This window comes from Medicago truncatula, chromosome 2 (genome assembly GCF_003473485.1).
Source record: "Medicago truncatula cultivar Jemalong A17 chromosome 2, MtrunA17r5.0-ANR, whole genome shotgun sequence".
Lineage (NCBI taxonomy): Eukaryota > Viridiplantae > Streptophyta > Magnoliopsida > Fabales > Fabaceae > Medicago > Medicago truncatula.
This window is the reverse complement of record NC_053043.1, coordinates 32473701-32491025: the sequence shown is the minus strand read 5'-3', so window position 1 is coordinate 32491025 and position 17325 is coordinate 32473701. Positions and strand designations below refer to the sequence as shown.

At 34.9% G+C, this 17325-nt stretch overlaps 1 protein-coding gene across 1 annotated transcript in view; it reads left to right on the top strand.

Annotated features, from left to right (window-relative positions):
* LOC11445788 (protein FORGETTER 1) overlaps window positions 1–17325 on the top strand; it is a 96645-nt gene that overhangs the window by 35808 nt on the left and 43512 nt on the right. The gene's annotated exons all lie outside the window — the stretch shown is intronic.

The following is a 17325-nucleotide window of genomic DNA, read 5'->3' as shown; positions in this document are numbered from 1 at the left end:
TCACCGGCCCTCATCGGTCAACCTCCTGATGTGAACGGCCTCTCTTTCCATCCTAACGGCCTCCGACCACCCATTTTCCTGGCTTGATTAGAAGTTAAATAAGCTTATTGTCAGTATTGTAAGTAACGATTTCCAGAATTTCAGTCTTCTATATTTTGTGAATTTGATGATTTTCTCTCCTCTGTGAGATGTTGTTGATGTCTCTCCTTTGTGAGATGTTGATGGTTGTCTCTCCTTTGTGAGAAGTAGTATATTCAGAGATCAATTAAAAAGAATTTCATTTCTGTGTTGTTAGGGGTTCTGTTTTTTGTACGCTCTAGTTGCTAGTGTTTTTAAAAGGTTTTGAGGTCTATCAACTAATTGTACATTTGGGTATTTGTGAGTCTGCTTATCTTGGAATTGTCGAGGTTTGGGGAATTCGCGTGAGCTTTGAAGGTTTTAATTGATAAAGATCCTAGGTGTGTGTTGTAACGGCCTCTTTGAATTATTTAATTTATTTGATTGTTTTAATAGGTTTAGAATATATTTATATGATTATGTGATTTATTAAGTGGTTACTTTTATTATTTAATAGAATAAGTGAGAATTATGATTTAATTGGAGTTTTGGGGTTAAATGAGAATTAAGTAAATTAAGTGGGAGTTAATTAAATATTGGAAGATTATATTTACTGAGAAAGAGGAGAAAATAGGGTTAGAAGCAGTTTCATGTAAAAACAGTTTTTGAGAGAAAAACCAAGAGAAAGCTAGGAGAAGAGCCAAGAGGGGAGAATCTGATTTTTGTAGAGCTTTGTTCATAAATTCAAGGTAAGGGTGATGCTAACTCTCAATAATCATAGTGTATGTAAATTCTGAAATTGATTTAACATGTAGTTGTTTATGAATTTGGGAATTAGGGTTAGAATGTAGAATTGAATCGTTGGAAGAAGTAGGTAATCTGATGGATTAGGGTGATAAAGGGTGTTTAGATTGTAGATTAATCATGGACTAAGTCCCTAATCAGTTTTGGGGTTTGGGTTGATGGAATTGGAGTTTTCGTTTGAAAAGTCGAAGTATAAACGTTTTGCAAATAAGAGATTATGTGAGGTTTGGGAAAATAATTTTTGGGATGGTTGAGACTTGAAATAGCTGTAGGTTATGATAGAGCCAAGTGTCAGGGAGTGTAGGCGAAAACGGCATCAAAATCCATTAACGGTTGGAATTTTACGCGCGAAATGGTGAAAATCGCACTTTTTGAGAAGCAGATTTCTGGACCTGATGATGTTAAAACGTGTCACGATTTGGCAAGCGTGGCACGATTTTGTTGGCCGAAAGTTCAATGGTTCTTGGCACAAAAACGTGGCACGATTTTCTAAAATCGTGACACGATTTTTGTGAATCGGATCCTTCCTATTTCACTATTTTTCACCCCTTTCCGCTTTGAACTGAGTTTTGGTGTAAACATGAAAGTTTTAGATAATTTTGTTAGCTTTCCAATGGATTTGGTTTGACTTGAAAATGATTTTTAGTTTTTGAGATATGATGAAAATACTCCAAGGAGGTCTTAGTGAAATCTTATGAAAATTCAGCACAACCATTTCTAAGTTAATCCAAAACTTATGGGATAATTCCAAAGCTCAAAACTAGAAGTACTAGGAGTTCAATTAAGGTGTTTAAGAGTATTTAACCTATATTGTGAGTTGGTCATTGGGGTAGAAACGAAGTTGTTTATATTACTAATGTTGTTCAGAGAGTCTGAAATTAAGATGATTAATTTGAAATTAAGATGATTAATGTTGTTAGTAATGTGATATACTTATACATGCATTATGTGGAATATGTATGATGTTGATGTTGTGGTTGTTTATCGTTAATATTTATCATACCCTAAATTTTGACCACTTTTCTCTATTTTTACACATTTTGTTCGTACTTTTAAAACCGAAAATGTCCATCGTTTTAGACGAAATTTCGGCAGAGATACCCAATTTTTGACCTAAGAATATATAATAGGGGTACATAAGTGTGTGAACGAAGTAAGCACTAGAAAAAATTTATTTGGAAATGATAAATTAAATAATTAATTTGGTCATTATTAAAAAGTGCTTTCTTGGTCCCCAAATCTAGAATATTTTGGTAAGCAATCTAATATATTTTAGTGCTTGATCTGAAATATATTTTGATATTCAATAATATATATTTATGTACTGAATAACATATTTATGTACTGAATAATATATTTTTGTACTCAATATGATATATTTTGGTAGGCAATCTAATATATTTTAGTGCTTGATCTGAAATATATTTTGATACTCAATAATATATATTTATGTACTGAATAATATATTTTTGTACTCAATATGATATATTTTGGTAGATAATTGGCATATTTTTGTATTAGATGAATTACTTGTTCCCAAAGTTTCTCACCTATTAGTTGTGAAGTTTCTCTATAAATAGAGGGCTCACACAATGCATTCTGGACTCCGAAATTCACAGTTGATGCTTCCTGTGCTTTTTGCTCTCTTCTCCCTTCTTTGACTTGTGTTGACGTGTCTTTGTTCTTTTTCTACTCCTTTCTGTCCCTTTCAATTTCAAGGTATTTATTTTTTTATTTTGCTCTTATGTTATAAAAAAAAATACTAGACTTATTAATCAAATGCTTTTTCCTTTTATTTTCTTAATCAAATGCTTAATTGAATTAATATTCATACTAGACTTGATTTTCTTGTAATTAAAATTTGACCAACCTCACCTTATTTTCTCTCATGCCTTGAGGCCTCTTATCCCTTCTTAAAACCATTTTCTAAAATTTAAAATCAACCAACCCACCAAAAAGAAACTTTTTAGGTGAACTACATTGGTTTTGATCCCTTTTCTTTAAGGGTATGTAGGCAGAGGACTTTTATCCTTCCAAATCAAATAAAAATAACCAAAAACATACTTCTTCTCCCTCCATTCTTTCACTTAGATTTTTAGGTAATAAATTTTCAAGTAAGCAAATGAATTTAGCACAAGATAATCTAGGTAAGAGGTTCCTATGGGATACCATAGATGCTTAGGGTGCTAGCACCTTCCCTTCGCGTAATCAACCCCCGAATCCAAAGTCTCGATAAGGGTTTTTACTCATTTTTTCCCTTCCCACAAATAAAAATTGAGAGTTCAAAGATTGACGATTCAAATCAATTAATGGTTTGACATCCAAAAATCACGAGCACAATATTGTTATGATGTGAATTGTTTGTGCTGTTAATGCTGATGTTGATTATTAATATCATTGAGTTGACCAAGTTGTGGAGTAAGTCATAATTATTTATCCACAGTTGTTGTTGTCGTTGTCTACGTTGTCGTTGATGTTGCTGAGTTGTATGTTGATATACACAAATGTTGAGTCCATTGCATACTCATTTAAGTTGAGGGATTGATGCCCTGTAATGTATATTTATACATATTATGTTGAGGGCTTGATGCCCTGTAAGTTGAGGACTTGATGCCCTGTGAGCCTAGTTACGCTCAATACGTTGAGGGCTTGATGCCCTGGTTGGTACCACATGCATGATTAAGAAGTTGAAGTTGCATATGTTGAGTTGTCGTTGTTGTTGGTTGCATTGTCGTTGTCATCGTTGTTGTTGAGTGAGTTGTTGTCGTTGCTGTTGATTGAGTTGTCATCGTTGTTGTTGAGTGAGTTGTTGTCGTTGTTGTAGAATCTTGTTGTTGTCGTCGTTGTTGGTTGAATTAGTAAGTGTTACTAAAGTTAAAGAAGTAAGAACATTATTATGATGATTTGTTGTTGTTTACATTATTATAAGTTGATGGTTATGTTGTGTTGACTATGTTATTATGAGGTGATGATTATGTTGTGTTGTCTATATTATTATGAGAAGATGTTTATGATATGATGAATTATGTTGTTATACAATGAGGTTTATGATGTGATGATTATGTTGTTATATGATGAATTTACATGATGTGATGAATATGATATTAACGTTGACTAGAAGTTGATTGATGATTTAATGAAGTACTATACGAAGAATTATTATTATAAATTGATAAAGTTTAAGTTGTTAAATGTAATTAATGAATTATATGCTTATTATTATTGTTTGTGAATCTCACCCCTTCTGCTTGGAAATGTTGCCCTTCGTATGGGTAACTTGCAGGTGATGCAGAGTAGTAGCTGTTAGTTATTGTACACATGAGTCTTAGGTGCTCTGATACGTAACGGGATGGGGATCTTTATTGTTTTCCATATATTACGTGATTTATTATGACTTTTATGTTGAAGACTGTTTAGACTGGATTTTTATTAAGTTGTTTAAGTTGAGGCCGTTGTGCCAACATGATGTTTTATTAAGATATTTTCCGCTGCATTGAGATTTAATTTTGATATTATGAAATGATTGAAATAAATAGTAATTTTGCTATATTTACGTTTGAAAGAAGTGTAGCATTCCGTTTAAGGTGTTTTACTCTGATTTATGCTAAAAAAATTCAAGTTGAAAAAACGGGGTGTTACATGTGTTTCTGTCAGAGACTAGAAGGAATGATGTTGAAATGAACTCTTTTTATAATTTGAATGGGTTTTCGGGGATTTTGTCAGTGAGTTGTTGAGGGGAAGGTAGAAATAGAGCTGGCTGAAACACACAGTTTTAGTAAATGGGAAAAAACAAAATAAATAAATAAATAAGTAATAATAATAATATAATATATAAAACTTACTAGACACACGTGAGTAATAACAACACACATTCACATAAGAAGAAAAAAAAAGTCTACCCTTTCCCTCATTCTTACTTGGCTATCAATGAGAGGTAAACTCCCTAATTGAAAATGTTTTACACTTTATTTTGAGTCGAGAGAAAAGAGCTATCCGTTATATGGAGCCGCCCCATTGGAAAGGCCACCATTAGGAGGAGAGGGCTATTAACGAGATGGAGCTTGTTCTCGATTCACCCATTTTGATTATTTTCATTAAATTGAGTTTACTATACTTCAAAAGCATTTTGTTTTGAGTCGAGAGAAAAGAGTTATCTGTTAGATGAAGCTACCACTAAGAGAAAGGCCACTCTTAGCAGGAAAGAGCTATCAACGAGATGGAGCTAGTTCTCGATTCACCCATTTTGATTAGTTTCACTAAATGGAGTTTTCTATACTTTCTTTAACACTGTGTTTGGTAAAGTTGATTTATGAGAGAGAGAGAAGTAGGTGAGAGAGAGAGATACAAGAAGTAAAGCCCTACACTCATCTAGCAACTCCTCCTCCCACTGCCATAACCTACGTCTCCACCTCCACACCTTCCCCCACCGCTCCGAAGCAACAGAGAGCAAGTCGGTGACAGACATAGACTTATTCTCTGTTAACTCAAACAACCGCCTAAACCGCACACAAAGAGGAGCCTCCCCTATCCACCTATCAGACCAAAACGAAGTGTCAACCCCATCACCAACTCTCCTCAACACCTGATCCTCAAACCACCCGCTACCACCATCGCCTACCCTATCCCTAAGTCGCCTCACCTCCGACCACCAGCAAGAAACACTCCGGCCCCCAACCTCCAACCTGCCACCTATTTCGCCATACCTGGCGACTAAAACCCTATACCACAAACCACCTATGTCCACCAACATCCGCCAACACCATTTTCCTAACAAAGTTAAATTAAACTCCTTCAACTTCCGCACCCCCAAACCGTCATACTCCTCTTTTAAACAAACAGTTTGCCAACTTAACCAAGAAATTTTCCTATTATCCTCACTCCCCCCCAAAAAAATTTAATTAACAACACTATGGCATCCTCAAAACTACCATTGTTGAAATTATTAAGTAATCGAACAAAAGAAGAAGAAGAATTTATGTTTAAAATGAAATTTCAATTGAACAATAGTAGGAGAGTATTTTAATAAAGATGTTTGGAAAAAGAGAGAATAAGCCATGTTGTTGTTATGGGAATTGAAGAAATTGAATGTGTAAGAAATTTGGAGTGATGGGTATGAAAAGATATTGAGGAATATGCTTCATATGATGATGAATGTTGTTGTTTTCAAGATTGTTAATGATTTTGAACAATTTAGTTGATGTTAATCATCCACCATTTCCCTAATTTTTTTCCTTTTTCAACAAAAAAAATGTTTTATTTTTCTTTTGAAAAAAAATCTAGTAGTGAGGGTCCACTATAAAAGTGTGCTCTCTATTTGATCTAGAGGTCGAAAAGTGCCTTTCCCATGGTGGGAAAGAATTCCTTCTACCCACCCTAAATGCCACCTGACTTACCCCTTTATCTTATATTTTTTTTTTCAGATTTACAGTCAACTTAGTGTAAGTTTCTAGAAGATTAAAGATCCAGCAATGTCACTCTTTGGTAGGCTTCCTCTCTTTGATGAACTACTCTTTTGTATATGCATATCTTGAGTCATTCATGTATCTGTAGCTATTTGTGTAACGATTTGATGATAACTTTTGTGACAACTTTAAATTCTTTTTTATTGTTCAAAAGTAATAGAGAAAAAATGAATAGAGATGATAAAAATATCGTGTAAATATGAGTAAAAAGAATGGTCTAAAAGTTATTATAAAATAATTATAAGATAGTGTTAGATATAGCAAAATGGAGTTAGTGAATGTGTTCCCGAGTGAGGTGGCAATTTAGTGTCTATTGGATGTTATAAGAATTTGACTCACTTAAAAAAAAAAAAAATTGATTAACAACAGATATGCTGTGTTTGCTGGCCAGGTGCAACTTTGATTGGCTACTTATTATTTTGCGGCCTCTTGTGATAGAATTGTTCGGGACATATAGCACTGCTCATACTTATACAAACATCATTACTCTTTTTTAAAATAGGTTTAATTATTCTTTTGGTCCCTTAACTTATTTTTTGGTTTCGTTTTGGTTCCTTAACTATTAAAAGTTTCGTTTCGGTCCCATAACTTATTTTTGGGTTTTCTTTTGGTCCCTTAACTATTAAAAGTTTCGTTTTGGTCCCTTAACTTATTTTTTGGTTTCGTTTTGGTCCCTTAACTTATTTTTTGGTTTCATTTTGGTCCCTTAACTCTAATACATTCATCCTAACATAAAGGACCAAAGTGGTTGACGGAGGAAGAGTTAAGGGACCAAAACGAAACCAAAAAGTAAGTTAAAGCACCAAAATGAAACTTTTAATAGTTAAGGGACCAAAACGAAACCAAAAAGTAAGTTAAGGGACCAAAACGAAACTTTTAATAGTTAAGGGATCAAAACGAAACCAAAAAATAAGTTAAGGGACCAAAAGAGCAATTAAGCCTTCAAAATATATCATTTAGTAAAAGAAGGTTTGAACGTAAATGACATTTCAAAACACAGACTTGCTAAGAAAATATGATATAATTACATGGACCCCAGGCTGACACATTCTCATTCAATTATGGGCTTAGAGAAAATAATATTGTGAATTGTTGTTATGTGAGGTCATTTTCAATTATTTACCCTTCCCTTGCCCCCTTTAAATAAGATTATTTATAAAATTTATGGATATTAACGTTGTTAGAATAATAAATTTGTCACGGATGTATGTGATTATTATTAAACTATTTTTTATGTATAAAATATATCTAACATTAACTTTTCATATTTTTAAATACATTGATAATACTATTAAAGACTATATTTGACAAAAAAAAAAAAAAAGAAGTAATATATAAATTTGTAAATAGTTTTATATTTAAAGACTTTTTTTTAAATGATATTACAGTTAGAGATGGAGGGAAGGAGTACATAATATCATTTAAATATATTTTCTTAAGAGAAACAAATTAAAGACTCAAGAGGAACACCTCCACAGTCAATGCATATGCTAAAAGCGTAGACTCAAGAAGACTCACATACATGATACATGTGAATGAATAGTAATAATAATAGGGAAATGCTAACCGGTGCCCCCGGGACACTGATTAAGGATATAAAAAAGGAAATTATATATTAGTTAATGCATTGAAATTGTGTAATTAATTTATAATAAAGTCAAAAATAGTTTCCTTTTATGGTATGCTTAACTAGTGTCTGGGGGCACCGGTTAGCAGGACCCATAATAATAATACTCGTTTGTTGGCTCATTAATGGATTATGGATCTACATCTGACAAAATAATAAGTATATAAAGAAAGAGTTATGATACATAGCCACCCTTAGGTGGCAATACACCCCTAGACACCCACACAAAAATCTGACATGTGGTCACGTGGACCTCGAACAAGCACATTTTCTCTTTCCTCTTCTCTTCTCTCTTCCTAATATACAGGGTGTAAAAATGTGTATGAAAATTAAGGGTGTATATGTAACATTTTCCATAAAGAAACGTTGCACACGTAAATGCAACTTGCGTGTACCATTTTGGTAACTGGTCAACTATGGATGAATAATAGTAGGTGGTTTGTCATGAATGAAAAATATTTAAGCATGCTTGCGTAAAAGAAGAAAAATAAATGAAAAAGAATTTAGTCATAATACTGAATTATTTTTTCTTTTAATTTTTTTAATTTATGCGTGTGTTTAGTTATAGTTTAGGGTGAAAGGATATTGAAGGATGATCATTTTAACGCTGCTGAACCGTAATTGCTACTCAAGAGTAACCCTACTCAGCCATAACCGTCAAATTTCTGACCGTCTGTCGTCACTAGCTGTCATCGGTCAGCCTCTTGATGTGAATGCCCTCTCTTTCCATCCTAACGTCGGCCGTCGCCGGTGCCGCCGTGACCAGTGGTTCATCCGACCACCCATTTTCCTAGCTTGATTAGAAGTTAGAAAAGCTTATTGTCAGTACTGTAATTAACAATTTCCAGAATTTCAGTCTTCTATACTTTGTGAATTTGATGATTTTCTCTCCTCTGTGAGATGTTGTTGATTGTCTCTCCTTTGTGAGATGTTGCTGGTTGTCTCTCCTTTGTGAGAAGTAGTATATTCAGAGATCAATTAAAAATAATTTCATTTATGTGTTGTTAGGGGTTCTGTTTTTTGTACACTCTATATGTTATTGTTTTTAAAAGGTTTTTGGGTATTTGTGAGTAATGATCTGCTTATCTTGGAATTGTCGAGGTTTGGGGAATTTGCGTATAGTTAGAGCTTTGAAGGTTTTAATTGATAAAGATCCTAGGTGTGTGTTTCTGTCAGAGACTAGAAGGAAGGATGTTGAAATGAACTCTTTTCGTAATTTCAATGGGTTTTCAGGAATTTTGTCAGTGATTTATCGAGGGGAAGGTAGAAATAGAGCTGGCGGTCTCTCGTTGTTGTGGAAGGAGGGGGTGGAGGTAGAGGTCCTGTCTTTCTCTCTTCACCACATCGACTTTCTAATTTCCTTGGAGGAAGGAGAGGATAAATGGAGATGTTTTGGAATTTATGGCTATCCGGAATCTCATGAGAAACACAAGACTTGTGAGCTTATTGATAATCTTGCTACAATAAATAACACATCAAAGTGTGTTCTTTTTGTAGATTTTAATCTCATTCTTAGTCGAGATGAAAAGGAAGATTGCAATTTTGGGAATTCTTCTATAATTTCTTTATTCCGAGACACTCTTATGAATCATGGTCTAGTGGATTTGGGGTATGAGGGAGACAAATTCACATGTCATAACTACCAAGATGGTAATGCAAATATTAAGGCAAGACTAGACAGAATGGTAGCTTCTCATGATTGGCGGTTCACTTATCCTACTGCCTCGGTCTCTCACTTGACAAGGTACTTTTCTGATCACATGCCTCTGTTGTTGAGACTAGGGCCCCGAAAACCAAAAATGAGAAGACAAAGAATAAAAGTACTACATTTTGAAGATTGGTGGTTACGAGATAGACACATTACTGATGCAGTTAAGGAGGGTTGGAACAATGAAGAAAATAATATTCACAACAAAAATTCTAGTTGTGTAAAAGATCTCACTGAGTGGGGGAAGGATGGATTTGGAGATATCTCTAAACGAATTGTTAACACGAAGAAGAGACTTGATGAGCTTAATGGTCGGTCTAGACAAGATGGGATTATTATCGAAATTAGGAGACAACAGGTGATATTGGATGATTTGCTTGAAAGTGAAGAAATATGGTGGGCACAACGTTCAAGAGCTATGTGGTTGAAACATGGCGATAAAAATACAAGTTTTTTCCACCAAAAAGCGTCTCAAAGGAAAGCTAAGAATTGGGCAGAGACCATTATTGATGATCATGGGAAAGTTTTCACGGATGAAAAAGAAATTGCTCGTGTGCTAAATAATTTCTTTCATGAACTCTTTACTTCAAGTAATCTAGAGAGAATTGATGAAGCGGTTAATGTTTTCCAAAACAGGTTGTCAAATGCCATGCGTGAGATTTTAGATGTTGAGTTCACAGCGGAAGAAGTGTTTTGTGCTGCCAAAAACCTCAAACCGCATTCAGCTCCCGGTCCGGATGGAATGACAACTTTCTTTTTCCAACAAATCTGGAGTATCGTAGGGAAAGATGTAACTACATTCGTGCTTGGTGTTCTCAACAACGGTGTTACTCCAGGTATTGTGAATCAAACTCATATTTGTCTCATTCCCAAGATAAAGAAGCCTAGAAAAGCAGGTGATTTCCGACCTATTTCTTTGTGTAATGTGGTTTATAAAATAATTTCTGAAACCATTGCAAATAGATTGAACATTATTTTCCCTGACATCATTGAGAATTATCAAAGTGCTTTTGTGCATGGAAGGCTAAATACAGATAATGCGTTATTGGATTTCGAACCATTTCATTGGATGAAAAATAAAAAGAATGGCAAGAAAGATTATGTGGGGATAAAATTGGAAATGTCTAAAGCATAGAGTGGAGTTTTCTAATTGTTGTACTTGGTTCTATGGGATTTTCGCAGAAATGGTAAAATCTAATTTTAAACTGTATTTCTTTTGTTTCTTTCTCCGTGCTACTTAATGGTAGTCCTTGCCAGACTTTTTCCCTGCAACGTGGGTTACGTCAAGGGGACCCCTTATCACCTTATTTATTTATTTAATGTGCAGAGGTATTCTCAGGTCTCCTCACTAAAGCACAAGGGGAGAATGTGTTACATGGTCTGGAAATAGCATGAGGAACCCCAAGTATAAGTCATTTACTCTTTGCAGATGATAGCCTTATTTTATGTAGGGACACTTTTCAGAATGCTCGGACGATTAACAAGGTGCTAAATCTTTACTAAACAGCTTCCGGTCAACTCATCAACTTATACAAGTCTGAAATCTCCTTTAGCTGAAATGTTCTTGAAGAGAAAAAAATCATGTTCCAAGGTTGGATGTAAATTAAGGCTGTGGAGTGTCATTCAAAATACTTGGGTTAACCAGCTTTTGAGGGGAAGACAAAACATCAAGTGTTCAAAACATCGGGTTTGGAAGAAGCTTAAGGGGTGGAAAGGAAATATTATGTCTTTTGCAACAAGAGATGTATTGATTAAAGTTGTGGTCCAAGAAATCCCTACCTATGTAATGAGTTGTTCCAAATGGGTAGTGTGAGCACATTGAAAGTATGATTAGTAGATTTTGGTGGGGTAGCAAGCAAGGCGAAAGGAAAATACATTGGATTAGATAGGATGAAGTATGTAAAAACAAGAAGGTTGGAGGAATGGGGTTCAGAACTTTCAAAGAGTTGAATCTTGCGATGTTATCTAAGCAGGGATGGCGTATATTGCATAATGAAGAGTTATTGCTTTCTTAGTGTTTGAAGGGTAGATATTTTCCAAGAGGGGACTTTCTAAAAGCATCAGTGGGTTTTAATCCCAGTTACACTTGGAGGAGCATAATGCATGCAAAATTTGAGGTGATTGATAAAGTTGGTGTATGGAGAGTAGGTGATGGAAGAAATATCCGAGTGTGGAAGGACAACTGCTCCCTTCTCAATATGGTCACAAAATTTGGACTCCTAAACCTCTTGACTGTAATGTAGAGCTTGTAGCTTATCTGTTTAATGAAGAGAATGGAGAATGGAATTTCCAGCTGATAAATGGTCTCTTTCTCCCGTTTGAAGCGCAAAAAATTACACAAATCCCCGTTTCAAATAAGCAGTCGAGGGATATCTTCACGTGGGGGCCCGACAAGAACGGTTTTTTATCTGTTAAATCTGCATACAATTTTTGAAAAAGAGAAGTGAGGTAATTAATTCCAGCAGGTCTGTTGAAGTGAGCGAAGAGCCGGTGTGGTCGAAGTTATGGAAAATCTAAACAATACCTTGTCATATTCAGTTGATGTGGAGAACTCTTCATGGGAAACCTCCAGTCAAGACAACTCTTTTTAAACGAGGTGTTAATTGTCAACCTATTTGCAATTTATGTGACCAATATTGTGAATCCATAAATCATCTTTTCTTTCAATGTGAGTAGAAAAGGTATTATGGTTTGCCTACCCACTTGGAATTACAACTGAGTTTATGCCTGCACCTATTTCCTTTGTGGAATGGATTAAAAATATTATTAAGCAGGGTGATGATGAAACAAATAAGCTGATTATGGCAATTTGCAATGAGATTTGGTTTGTTAGAAATAAAAAGATGTTTTGAAGGAATTAATGTGCCAGATCCGGTTGTGAGCTTGAGACATGCAATGCTAGCGGTCCAGCAGTACAATAATTCTAGTGAGATACTGATGCAAGTGCAGAATCAAGGTTGTCCCATACCTACATCAAATGTACGATGGACGGTCCCTCCACCTGGTTGGTATAAAATCAACACCGATGCAGCTAGACAGAATGAGGATGGAACATGGGGACCGTCAGCAATTGTTAGGGACTCTAAGGGTGTTGTTGTTGCTGCAGCATGTTGGAAAACAACGATTCTTCCAAATTCAGATATGGCTGAAGCTATGGCGATGAAAAAGGTGTGGAATTCGCAAAGGATATGTTATTTTTGAACGTGATTGTTGAATCTGATTCGCAAAATGTGATATCTGCTGTCACAGTTACCCAATCACCTCTTTCATACATGGGTACCATTGTTGATGATTGTAAACTCTTAGCATGTCATTTTCAAAATTTACAATTTGTGCACATTAGGTGTGAAGCCAATCAGGCTGCGCATTATTTAGCAAAATACGCATCATCTCATCATGAGGATGTATGGATTGAAGATGCTCCTAATTGTATTGATGCAGTCTTGGTGTTTGATTTATTGTCAGACACCTTATAATGAAATTTTTTTCCTTGTAAAAAAAAATCATAGTTTATTTGTGTTTGTGACCAAGTAAGTTTTCGTCTATTCATAGAAACATCGATGAGGATAAAAAAAAAATTAATTAGAAGAGTACAATTATGTGTCTATGAGTTTAACTCAATTGATAGACACGTTGCATATTATTGAGAGAATCATCCTAGCTTCCTTGCCTCCTCTCGATCCCACTCCAACAAATCGTTTCGTGTAGTAAACTTCTGTTTGATGGTAAAATATTCTCGATGATCAATAGAAACAACAACATTTGGAGGTACAACAACTGGAGAAGCATCCTCTACTTTTGCATTGTCGGAAGGAATGTCAACTTTCGGTGGAGGATCCTTGGCTTTGACATTTTCCAAATCATCTATAACTTCAAGTGCAACAGCCGACAACACAATAGGAGATTCAATCTCATGTGGCAATTCATTGTAGGCATCAAAGTGAACATCCATTACTGAAATAGTGTGAAAGCGTGGTAAAAAATTGCAACCAGTTTCTATATTTGTGCTTTTCGAATTATAGAATCCGAATAACCTTCCTGGTCTCCGGATTTTAGAATCCGATAGTGCTAGTACAGATTCATTGACGTGATCAAAAGGAAAGCGCCTAGAAATTAAATAAAGGAGGTTTTATATAAATATTACCTTTGCATTCAGACGAAAAATGATGTTGTAAACGCCCCTTGATGACCAGATTATTACTCCAAATCACGTTTTCGCTCAAAATGGTATGTGTAGGGAGTGTTTGGTGATAAAGGTGGTGAACTTCTACTACGTTTTGGGCAAACCTTATATAATAGAAGTTTTTGGATTATACAATCTGAAAATATCGAAGCATTTTCCCGCTTTTTTAAAAGTTGGTTTTTCGAAATATAGAATTCAAAATATCCAAATAAAATCCAGATTATACATTCCGGATGTGGCTTCACCCTACTTTTGTCAAGGATGGGTCTCAGTCATGTTTGTAACGCCCTAGTCGTTATTTTATTATTTTTAGAATTATTTAAAGTCTTTTGTGTGTTTTTAATTAATATATGTGATTTATGTGGTGTGTAGTATTTATTTATATAATTTATTTAATATAAATAGAATAATATGAGTAATTGAATTATTTAGGAGGTTGGGGAATAATTAGAAATTAATAGTAATAAGGGAGGTTTTAATGAAAAAGGGGGAGTTATAGTTTTGGAAGTAAAAGGAAAGAATAAGGAAAAAGTCAGAAAACGGTTTAACGTGAAAACAAGTTGAGAGGAGAAAAAGCTAAGGCAAGGAGAGAAAACCAAGAGAGAAGAACTTAGGAACGGATTTGATGTGCTTTTTGTCTCTGCAATTCTAAGGTAAGGGTGGGATTATCTTTCAATAATCTAATGTATAATTTCTGAAAATTAATCTAATGGAATAGTTCTTGGAGAAAAAATTGAGAATTAGGGTATAATGCTAATTTTGAAAGAAAAGGTGTAAGAATCATGTTGATGTAAAGTAGTTTGATGTTTTGTATGATTTCTTAATCTGAAATGTTGCTATGTTTAGAATTGGAATGAAATTAGGGATGATTGAATGTTGGAATGAGTTGGATTGATGTTGTTAATGCATAATTTGTGTTCCTTTCGGTGCCTAGTTGTGTATAGGACCTGTAAACATTGCTGGAAAACGTTTTGGGTGATCAGGGGATTAAAATTGGATTTTTGGAGTGAAGAGAAGTCTGAAATCGTAAGTTTTCATCCTGCCCAGATGAGTGATCGCTTAAGCGAACATCCCATCGCTTAAGCGAGCGATCAAGATCGCTGCCCAGAATTTGTTGAAACCGGGTCGCTTGAGCGACCCGTGAGCGAGCCGTAAGCGAAGAACACTTTTAGATACGACATTGTGTTCGCTCAAGCGAACTGTGAGCTAACCGTGAGCGAGCGAGAACCTCAACCTTTTGTGTGCTGGTCGCTTAAGCGAGCTACCCTTCGCTTAAGCGAACTGAGCCTTAGTCAGCCTCTTTCTGAACCTTGCTTCGTGCACTAGGGGACCCTTTTGAGTATTTTTAAATGTTTCTTTTAGCTTGTATAACTCTTGTATAGGCATCAAATCCTACTTAAAACGATGTTAATTGATTGGTTAATTTTATGAATTTTGGAAGATGTTGAAGTACTTGAATCAAGTGAATAAACATGTTGCATTAAAGGGGTGGTGAGTCATATAAGTACATATGCATTTGTTGTTGAGTTGTATGTAGATATACACAAGTGGAGTCAGTGCATAAGCATAAAAATGGTGAGGACCTCGGTCCTGGAACGCCTTGTCGTTCAAAGCGGTGGAACACTATGTTGTTCAAAGCGGTGTTAATGGGAGGACTCATGTCCTGATAAAAAGAATGCTTTAACCATTCTATAACGGTGAGGGCCCCGGCCCTGATATGGTACCACATGCATAGTTGCATTTGTTGAGGAGTCTTAGTGGAGTTGTCATGTCCTGCATGAGTCTTAGTGGTGGAGTCGAGTTGTTGCATGAGTCGTTGTTGTTGGTTTTTATTACCATTTGATGTTGATGTTGTTAATGATGATATACTTATATAATTGATGAATTATTATGATGATAGGGTGTTACATTCTTTGATGTTATTATATATTAATATTATTGTTTGAGAATCTCACCCCTTCTGCTTGAAAATGTTGCCCTTCCTATGGGTAACTTGCAGGTGATCCTGAGTAGTAGGTGGTAGCTCAAAGTGTCTAGGGCTCTGATACGTGGGATGGGATTTTGTTGATTAATTTCTTTCCTATGTATCAATTTTTGAAACACTGTTGTTGTAGCCCTATGGATGATTTGGTTTCTTTTGATGAGGCTTTTATGCCAAGAACAATTATTGGAGTTTATTTTAGTTGAAAAATATTCCGCTGCATGTTTAATGATGGTTTTGTGAAGAATGTTTAATTAAATAGATTTTTATATATTCTATTTAAGAAATTTTGATGACGTAGTGTGACATGCCCGTTTGGGTTTTACTCTGATTGTTGAAATATTATCATTTAATTGATTTTGGGAAACGGGGTGTTACAATTTTGGCCTTGTTTTGATGCGTTTTGGATTTTAGAATCCAAACTTGATTCGGAATCTAAAATCCAAACAAACTGTAATTTTGAAGAGGAAAAAAAGGGTGTGCGAGAATATAATAAGGTGGGAAAAGTAAAAGCCTAAAATTTAAGCCCACTAGTTGAAAAAAATTATTTTGGCTCAACCCACTGTATACTCTATTTACTTGTGGGCCTAATATCAAAGTCCTTAAAGGCCCTTATCATAATTATTTTTTTAAAAAAAAAAAATACTGACTTCGGCACCACAGTCGGACAACCACCATGTTGCCATCGGAGCGCCGCCGTAGAACCGCGTTGAGAGCCGCCGCGTGCCGTCGGGGAACCGTGCAGTCGCCATCGTCGGTAACTAAAGATTCGTCTTGGGTTGTCGGAGTGTTGGCGTCGGACCATCCGGTGCTCCGGTGTTAATTACAACAGTCAATTAAAAATCTGGAAAAAGAAAGAAAAAAGAAGAGAAATTCTTTTTAACAATTAGAGCTTTTGGGACTTTCGGGGCAATTGTATATTTAGTGGTCTTAGTATATTTGGGGCCTATGTGGAAGAAGACCTATTTTATCTTGATGCTTTTTAAGCCTCCTTAACATGTGGGTTGGGGCTCAAAAGTTGAAGCTCGTCAAATTGACGGCTCTACGTGAAAGACAAACTTAATCAAGTTATTCACTTTAGGACTAACATATTCCTCAAAGATACAAGGCTTAAATATGATTTTCGTCCATGTAATTTGGGTCCGTTTTGATTTTCGTCCCTGTAAAAAAAAAAAGTTTGAAAAACATCCCTGTAAAAAAAAAATTGTTTGATAAAGGTCTCGGGCCCCACATTTTTGATGATATGGCATGGCTTTTGCCACGTGGCAGTCCACGTAACTAAAAAATTAAAATTATTTTAAAAGTTTTGAAATTTATTTTTTTAAATTAAAAAATATGAAAATAAATTTAAAAATCATTAAAAAAATTCGGAAAAAAAACAGTTAAAATTAAATTTTCGACCATTAATTTTTTTAATTTGAAAATTATATATTTTCTTCGTATTTTAAAAAAAAATTAAAAAATCATTTCATTTTTTTCGAAAATTTATTTTCAGAAATTTCA